Source organism: Bombina bombina, chromosome 1 (genome assembly GCF_027579735.1).
Source record: "Bombina bombina isolate aBomBom1 chromosome 1, aBomBom1.pri, whole genome shotgun sequence".
NCBI classification, from domain to species: Eukaryota; Metazoa; Chordata; class Amphibia; order Anura; family Bombinatoridae; genus Bombina; species Bombina bombina.
In genome coordinates, this window is record NC_069499.1 from 1369196699 (window position 1) to 1369206860 (window position 10162).

Sequence of the window (10162 nt, forward strand, 5' to 3'; positions counted from 1 at the left end):
GAGAGATAAGTATATAGATGGCACTATATATACTCACAAACATAGAGCACCCAGATGGTGCTAATGGGGCAGGCTGAAACTTCACAGTAGTCCAGCTCACTGATAGACCTCCAAACAGATCCAGTCGGTGTTCCTTGAGGGCCTAGGCCCTAGATCCTATGCCTAAAAAAGAGAGAGGCAAACCAACATGGCCTAGTATTGTTTGAGCCCAGGGAGAATATAACCCTAATGGGTATACTCACAGGAAACAAAGCACCTCCAGGTGCAGTAACAGCAAGCTGGAACCACAAGTCGCCCAGTAGACAAACCACAGCAAGTGATCCTCAGTTTCCAGTAGTAAAAAAACGTTTTGTGGGAGAGTGGTATATCAAACCCCACAACAGGTTAATGGGTCAAAATACCACACAAGCAAGTGTATATAAAAGTAAAAATCTTTAATAACACAGCGACGCGTTTCTCAGCCGCCTATGGGCTGTTTCATCAGGCTATAATAAAACATTAAAATATACACTTGCTATATACCAAATTAAAAAACCTAAAAATTATCTAATTGGACAGTCAATTGAAATTTCAGCCAATGTGTGATCATTCTCAATTAATTACTATGGCAACAATTTAATTAGTATTCGGGTGGATAGGTATAGCCAGGTGTGCACCTAATTAGCAAACTGACACACCACCTAGCTTCCAGCCCCTGTTACTATTTGTTACCATAGTGACCACATAACAGTACATATACATTAAAAGTTTATCTAATACACATGACACATCTACATTTGATTAGCACAAAAGAATATTAACAAGTACCCGAAAGTTCATTTTAAACCTATCTCCAGAATTATGCTTGTGAGAGGGTAATGTGTAGCCAGGCACCCTAAAAGATAGTCTGGAGCACATATATGATCTATATGTGCCTTACCAGTCTAGTATTGATAGTATCACTAGCCCCATATGAGAACCTTTGTTGGATTCAAAATGTGAGAGCGTATTAAGTCTATGTATAGGAATAATGATCATCGTATAGTGAGCCGTGTGTAAACAGAGAGCTTCCATTATGAAATTCTATGTGTCTTAACATGAATGCCTTCTTAACATGAATACCTTCTTGAAATCGGTAGATCTTGTAAATGTAATTATTTCCATAACGATCTTTTGTGCTGCAAGGCATCTGTTTGCCCGATTGCTAAATCCTACTTGATGTTGTGGATGACCCGAGACGCCTTCAATTGCGTCTCACTCTCTAACTGTGTCATGTGACCATACTTTTTTGAGGTCAGGACCAATACAGTCTTTGCTTATTGCGAGGGCTCTCTAGGGCAGGCATGCACGCCTTACATGCCCACTGACCAATAGGAGCCGATCAAATGGGAGGTGTGCCGTATGATTGTGCTGAAGAGGTCTCTCATTTGCGCTCCCATCTCTGGGGCTAACACGCATGTTAGTTTAAAAGGAATAGGATCTGATCAGGTGCTTATCCCTCCCACAACATGCATTTTCATTGGAGCGGGTGTACACTCCTTTTAGAGTAATTAGAACGATTGGAGGAAGCTCCGATATTTCCAAACATGGTCACATGACACAGTTAGAGAGTGAGACGCAATTGAAGGCGTCTCGGGTCATCCACAACATCAAGTAGGATTTAGCAATCGGGCAAACAGATGCCTTGCAGCACAAAAGATCGTTATGGAAATAATTATATTTACAAGATCTACCGATTTCAAGAAGGTATTCATGTTAAGAAGGCATTCATGTTAAGACACGTAGAATTTCATAATGGAAGCTCTCTGTTTACACACGGCTCACTATACGATGATCATTATTCCTATACATAGACTTAATACGCTCTCACATTTTGAATCCAACAAAGGTTCTCATATGGGGCTAGTGATACTATCAATACTAGACTGGTAAGGCACATATAGATCATATATGTGCTCCAGACTATCTTTTAGGGTGCCTGGCTACACATTACCCTCTCACAAGCATAATTCTGGAGATAGGTTTAAAATGAACTTTCGGGTACTTGTTAATATTCTTTTGTGCTAATCAAATGTAGATGTGTCATGTGTATTAGATAAACTTTTAATGTATATGTACTGTTATGTGGTCACTATGGTAACAAATAGTAACAGGGGCTGGAAGCTAGGTGGTGTGTCAGTTTGCTAATTAGGTGCACACCTGGCTATACCTATCCACCCGAATACTAATTAAATTGTTGCCATAGTAATTAATTGAGAATGATCACACATTGGCTGAAATTTCAATTGACTGTCCAATTAGATAATTTTTAGGTTTTTTAATTTGGTATATAGCAAGTGTATATTTTAATGTTTTATTATAGCCTGATGAAACAGCCCATAGGCGGCTGAGAAACGCGTCGCTGTGTTATTAAAGATTTTTACTTTTATATACACTTGCTTGTGTGGTATTTTGACCCATTAACCTGTTGTGGGGTTTGATATACCACTCTCCCACAAAACGTTTTTTTTCTACTGGAAACTGAGGATCACTTGCTGTGGTTTGTCTACTGGGCGACTTGTGGTTCCAGCTTGCTGTTACTGCACCTGGAGGTGCTTTGTTTCCTGTGAGTATACCCATTAGGGTTATATTCTCCCTGGGCTCAAACAATACTAGGCCATGTTGGTTTGCCTCTCTCTTTTTTAGGCATAGGATCTAGGGCCTAGGCCCTCAAGGAACACCGACTGGATCTGTTTGGAGGTCTATCAGTGAGCTGGACTACTGTGAAGTTTCAGCCTGCCCCATTAGCACCATCTGGGTGCTCTATGTTTGTGAGTATATATAGTGCCATCTATATACTTATCTCTCTGTTTTGGTGGTACTGGGCCATTGTGGCGCCTCTGTGTTCTTCTATTTGCAGTTTCTAACCACCAGGACGACCATCCTTTGACAGAGTGCTGCCGCCAGATAGTGGGACTTGTTTGATGAATGGACACTAACATACCTATACCTACTGTATAGTTCACTGTTTTGGTGTTCTATCTTGTGCAACTGTTTGTATTCATTGCTTTAATATTCTAGTATATTGTTATCTGTCTAGGTTCTATATTATTTACCTTACACTAATTTTGGTAATTGGGAGGCGCACCCTAAAGGGTGTGGTGTGCATTTGTGTATACCACTCCCTACATTATAATATATTATATGTCCAAGGGAATGTGTTTACGCAGGCCAGCGTGGGTCATAGTGACGACGGACGCCAGCCTATTGGGCTGGGGTGCAGTCTGGAATTCCCTGAAAGCACAGGGTTTGTGGACTCGGGAGGAGGCTCTCCTCCCTATAAATATTCTACAACTGAGAGCGATATTCAACGTGCTTCAGGCATGGCCTCAGCTGGCGTCGGCCAGATTCATAAGATTTCAGTCGGACAATATCACGACTGTAGCATACATCAATCATCTGGGGGGAACAAAGAGTTCTCTAGCGATGATAGAGGTTACCAAAATAATTTGATGGGCAGAGACTCACTCTTGCCATCTATCAGCAATCTATATCCCAGGAGTGGAGAACTAGGAAGCGGATTTTCTAAGTCGCCAGACTTTTCATCCAGGGGAGTGGGAACTCCATCCGGAGGTGTTTGCACAATTGATTCAGTAATGGGGCACACCAGAATGGATCTGATGGCGTCTCGTCAGAATGCCAAACTTCCTTGTTACGGGTCCAGGTCAAGGGATCCTCAGGGAGTACTGATAGATGCTCTAGCAGTACCCTGGTCATTCAACCTGGCTTATTTAGACGACATCCTGATACAGGCGTCAAACATCCAAATTACCAAGTCTCATACGGACGTAGTACTGGCATTTCTGAGATCACATGGGTGGAAAGTGAACAAGGATAGAGTTCTCTATCCCCAATCTCAAGGGTTTCCCTCCTAGGGACTCTGATAGATTCTGTAGAAATGAAAATTTACCTGACGGAGTCCAGGTTGTCAAAGTTTCTAAATTTCTGCCGTGTTTTTCATCCCATCCGCGCCCTTCGGTGGCTCAGTACATTAATGAAATCGGCTTAATGGTAGCGGCAAGGGACATAGTACTGTTTGCACGTCTACATTTCAGACCACTGCAACTATGCATGCTCAGTCAGAGGAACGGGGATTACACAGATTTGTTCCCCTGTTTAACCTGGACCAAGAGACCACAGATTCTCTTCTCTGGTGACTATATCAGGTCCATCTGTCCAAGGGTATGACCTTCCGCAGGTCATATGGGACAATTGTTACAATAGATGCCAGCCTTTTAGGTTGGGATGCAGTCTGGAAATCCCTGAAGGCTCAGGGATAGTGGACTTAGGAGGAGACCCTCCTTCTAATAAATATTCTGGAACTGGGAGTGATATTCCATGCTCTTCAGACTTGGCCTCAGTTAGCAACTCTGAGGTACATCATACTCAGTCGGACAATATACACGACTGTGGCTTACATCAGCCATCAATGGGGAACAGAAGTTCCCTAGCGATGTTAGAAGTCTTACAATAATTCACTGGACAGAGACTCACTCTTGTCTATCAGCTATCCATATCCCAGGTGTTGAGAACTGGGAGGTGGATTTTCTAAGTCGTCAGACTTTTCTTCCGGGGGAGTGGGATTTCCTCCGGAGGTCAAGACCAAGCAGGAGAGGGCTTTGGTGTTTTTGACAGCGCCTGCGTAGCCACGCAGGACCTGGTATGCAGATCTGGTGGACATGTCATCCTTTCCATCACGGTCTCTGCTTCTGAGACAGGTCCCTCTACCTCAGGGTCCTTTCAACCTTCTAAATAGAATCAATCTGAGATGGACTGCCTGGAGACTGAACGCTTGATGTTATCAAAGCATGGCTTCTCCGAGTCAGCCATTGATACCTTAATACAGACATGAAAGCCTGTCTCTAGGAAAATTGAACATAGATATGGTGTAAATATCTGATTGTTATGAATCCAAGGGTTACTCATGGAGTAAAGTCTGGATTCCCAGGATATTATCTTTTCTCCAAGATGTTTTGGAGAAAAGGGTTGTCAGCTAATTCCTTAAAGGGACAGATTTTTACTCTGTCTATTTTTTTGCACAAGCGTCTGGCAGGTATTCTAGACGTTCAGGCATTTGGTCAGGCTTTGGTTAGATCCAAGCCTGTGTTTAAAACTGTTGCTCCACCATGGAGCTTAAACCCGGTTCTTAAGGTTCTTCAAGAAGTTCCGTTTTAACCTTTTTTGTTCCATAGATATCAATCTTTATCTTGGAAAGTTCCTTTTGGGTAGCTATTTCCTCGACTCGTAGAGTCTCCAAGTTATATGTGTTACAATGTGATTCTCCTTATCTGGTCCTTCGTACAGATAAGGTAGTCCTGCGTACCAACCTGGGGTTTTTCCTAAGGTGGTATCTATCAAGAACATCACTCATGAGATAGTTGTTCCATGCTTGTAGCCTACTCCTTCCTCAAAGAAGGAACGTCTTTTACACAATATTGGACGTGGTTTGTGCTTTAAAGTTTTACTTACAAGCTACTACAGTTTTCATCAAACGTTCACCTTGTTTGTTGTCTATTCTGGACAGAGGAGAGGTCAAAAGACTTCGGCAGCCTCTCTGTCTTTTTGGTTAAAAAGCATAATTCATTTAGCTTATGAGACTGCTGGACAGCAGCCTCCTGAAGGGATTACAGCTCATTCTACTAGAGCTGTGGTTTTCACTTGGGCCTTTTTTAAATGTGGCTTCTGTTGAACAGATTTACAAGACGGAGTCTTGGTCTGCGCTTCATACTTTTTCAAATTTAACAAATTTGATACCTTGCTTCTTCGGAGGCTATTTTTGGGAGAAAGGGTTTCTTACAGGCAGTGGTAACTTCCGTTTAAGTACCTGCCTTGTCCCTCCCATCATCAGTGTACTTTAGCTTTGGTATTGGTATTCCATAAGTAATGGATGATCCGTGGACTGGATACACTTAACAAGAGAAAACATAATTTATGCTTACCTGATAAATTTATTTCTTTTGTAGTGTATCCAGTCCACGGCCCGCCCTGTCACTTTAAGGCAGGTAATTTTTTTCATTTGAACTACAGTCACCACTGCACCCTATGGTTTTTTCCTTTCTCTACATGTTTTCGGTCGAATGACTGAATATGGCAGTTAGGGGAGGAGCTATATAGCAGCTTTGCTGTGGGTGGACTCTTGCAACTTCCTGTTGGGAAGGAGAATATATATTCCATAAGTAATGGATGATCCGTGGACTGGATACACTACAAGAGAAATAAATTTATCAGGTAAGCATAAATTATGTTTTTAGCTACTAAAGTATGTCGCAGGATGATTCTCAGTCAGAAGAGAATCAGGTTATGCCATCTAATTCTCCACAAGTGTCACAACCGTTAACGCCCGCACAAGCGACACCAAGTACTTCTAGTGCGTCTAATTCTTTCACCCTGCAAGATATGGCCGCAGTTATGAATACTACCCTCACAGAGGTTTCATCTAAGCTGCCTGGGTTGCAGGGGAAGCGCAGCAGGTCTGGTGTGAGAACAAACGCTGAGCCCTCTGACGCTTTATTAGCCATATCCGATGTACCCTCACAATGTTCTGAAGTGAGGGATTTGCTGGCTGAGGGAGAGATTTCTGATTCAGGAAATATGTTCCCTCAGACAGATTCAGATATGACGGCTTTTAAATTTAAACTAGAACACCTCCGCTTATTGCTCAGGGAGGTTTTAGCGACTCTGGATGATTGTGACCCTATTGTAGTTCCAGATAAATTGTATACAATGGACAGATTCCTAGATGTTAATGCCTACACTGATGTTTTTCCGGTCCCTAAGAGGATTTCGGAAATTGTTACTAAGGAGTGGGATAGACCAGGTATTCCGTTCGTTCCCCCTCCTACTTTTAAGAAAATGTTTCCCATATCAGACGCCGTGCAGGACTCGTGGCAGACGGTCCCTAAGGTGGAGGGAGCTATTTCTACCCTGGCTAAGCGTACAACTATACCTATTGAGGACAGTTGTGCTTTCAAAGATCCTATGGATAAAAAATTAGAGGGTCTCCTGAAGAAAATATTTGTTCATCAAGGTTTTCTTCTCCAACCTATAGCGTGCATTGTTCCTGTAACTACTGCAGCGTCCTTTTGGTTCGAGGCTCTGGAAGAAGCTCTTCAGGTTGAGACCCCATTAGATGATATTCTGGATAGAATTAGGGCTCTCAAGCTAGCTAATTCTTTCATTACAGATGCTGCTTTTCAATTGGCTAAATTAGCGGCGAATAATTCAGGTTTTGCCATTTTATCTCGTAGAGCGTTATGGCTTACGTCCTGGTCTGCTGATGTGTCATCAAAAGCTAAGTTTTTAGCCATCCCTTTCAAGGGTAAGACCCTATTCGGGCCTGAACTGAAAGAGATCATTTCAGACATCACTGGAGGGAAAGGCCATGCCTTGCCTCAGGATAAGACAAATAAGATGAGGACCAAACAAAATAATTTTCGTTCCTTTCGAAGCTTCAAAGGTGGTCCCTCTACCTCTTCCCCTGCCGCAAAGCAAGAGGGTAATTTTGCTCAATCCAAGTCATTCTGGAGACCTAACCAGACTTGGAGCAAGGGTAAACAGGCCAAGAAGCCCGCTGCTGCCACCAAGACAGCATGAAGGGGTAGCCCCCGATCCGGGACCAGATCTAGTAGGGGGCAGACTTTCTCTCTTTGCTCAGGCTTGGGCAAGAGACGTTCAGGACTCCTGGGCTTTAGAAATAGTAACCCAGGGGTATCTTCTAGATTTCAAAGATTCCATCTTTCTCAATTGACTGTAAACCAGACAAAAAGAGAGGCGTTCTTACGCTGTGTAGAAGACCTATATACCATGGGAGTGATCTGCCCAGTTCCGGAAACAGAATAGGGGCAAGGGTTCTACTCCAATCTGTTTGTGGTTCCCAAAAAAGAGGGAACTTTCAGACCAATTTTGGATCTCAAGATCCTAAACAAATTCCTCAGAGTCCCATCCTTCAAGATGGAGACCATTCGGACTATTTTGCCGATGATCCAGGAGTGTAATATATGACCACCGTGGACTTAAAGGATGCGTATCTACACATTCCTATCCCCAAAGATCATCACCAGTTCCTCAAGTTCGCCTTTCTGGACAAGCATTACCAGTTTGTGGCTCTTCCCTCCGGGTTGGCCACGGCTCCCAGAATTTTCACAAGGGTGCTATGGTCCCTTCTGGCGGTACTAGGGCCACGGGGCATAGCTGTGGCGCCTTATCTGGACGATATCTTAATCCAGGCGTCAACTTACTAACTACCCAAGTCTCACACAGACATCGTGTTGGCATTTCTAAGATTTCACGGGTGGAAGGTGAACGTAAAAAAGAGTTCACTTATCCCTCTCACGAGAGTTCCATTCCTGGGAACTCTGATAGATTCGGTGGACATGAGAATTTTTCTGATGGAGGTCAGGAAATCAAAAATTTTATCCATCTGTCGAGGTCTTCATTCCATTCCTCAGCCGTCAGTGGTTCAGTGTATGGAGGTAATCGGTTTAATGGTAGCGGTAATGGGCATAGTTCTGTTTGCTTGCTTGCATCTCAGACCACTGCAACTTTGCATGCTCAAACAGTGGAATGGGGATTATGCAGATTTATCTCCTCAGATAAATCTGGACCAAGAGACCAGAGACTCTCTTCTTTGGTGGTTGTCACAGGATCATCTGTCCAAGGGAATGTGTTTACGCAGGCCAGCGTGGGTCATAGTGACGACGGACGCCAGCCTATTGGGCTGGGGTGCAGTCTGGAATTCCCTGAAAGCACAGGGTTTGTGGACTCGGGAGGAGGCTCTCCTCCCTATAAATATTCTACAACTGAGAGCGATATTCAACGTGCTTCAGGCATGGCCTCAGCTGGCGTCGGCCAGATTCATAAGATTTCAGTCGGACAATATCACGACTGTAGCATACATCAATCATCTGGGGGGAACAAAGAGTTCTCTAGCGATGATAGAGGTTACCAAAATAATTTGATGGGCAGAGACTCACTCTTGCCATCTATCAGCAATCTATATCCCAGGAGTGGAGAACTAGGAAGCGGATTTTCTAAGTCGCCAGACTTTTCATCCAGGGGAGTGGGAACTCCATCCGGAGGTGTTTGCACAATTGATTCAGTAATGGGGCACACCAGAATTGGATCTGATGGCGTCTCGTCAGAATGCTAAACTTCCTTGTTACGGGTCCAGGTCAAGGGATCCTCAGGGAGTACTGATAGATGCTCTAGCAGTACCCTGGTCATTCAACCTGGCTTATGTGTTTCCACCATTTCCTCTTCTTCCTCGTTTGATTGCCAGAATCAGACAGGAGAGAGCTTCTGTGATTTTGATAGCACCTGCGTGGCCACGCAGGACTTGGTATGCAAACCTGGTGGACATGTCATCTCTTCCACCATGGACTCTGACACTGAGACAGGACCTTCTGATTCAAGGTCCGTTCCAGCATCCAAATCTAGTTTCTCTGCGACTGACTGCTTAGTCATACATACCTTGATTCAGGCTCGAAAGCCTGTCACTAGGAAAATTTATCATAAGATATGGCGTAAATATCTTTATTGGTGCAAATCCAAAGGCTACTCATGGAGTAAGATCAGGATTCCTAGGATTTTGTCCTTTCTCCAAGAAGGATTGGAGAAGGGGCTATCAGCTAGTTCCTTAAAGGGACAGATATCTGCTTTATCAATTCTACTGCACAAATGTCTGTCAGATGTTCCAGACGTTCAGTCGTTCTGTCAGACTTTAGTTAGAATCAAGCCTGTGTTTAAACCTGTTGTTTCGCCATGGAGTTTGAATTTAGTTCTTAAAGTTCTTCAAGGGGTTCCGTTTGAACCTATGCATTCCATAGATATTAAGTTTCTATCTTGGAAAGTTCTGTTTTTAGTTCCTATCTCTTCGGCTCGAAGAGTTTCTGAACTATCTGCATTGCAATGCGACTCGCCTTATCTTGTTTTCCATGCTGATAAGGTGGTTTTGCGTACCAAACCAAAGATTCCTTTCTAAGGTTGTTACTAATAAGAATATTAATCAGGAAATTGTTGTTCCTTCTCTGTGTCCTAATCCTTCCTCTAAGAAGGAGCGTCTATTGCACAAGTTGGACGTGGTTCGTGCTTTAATGTTTTTCTTACAAGTGACCAAAGATTTCCGTCAAACATCTTCTTTGTTTGT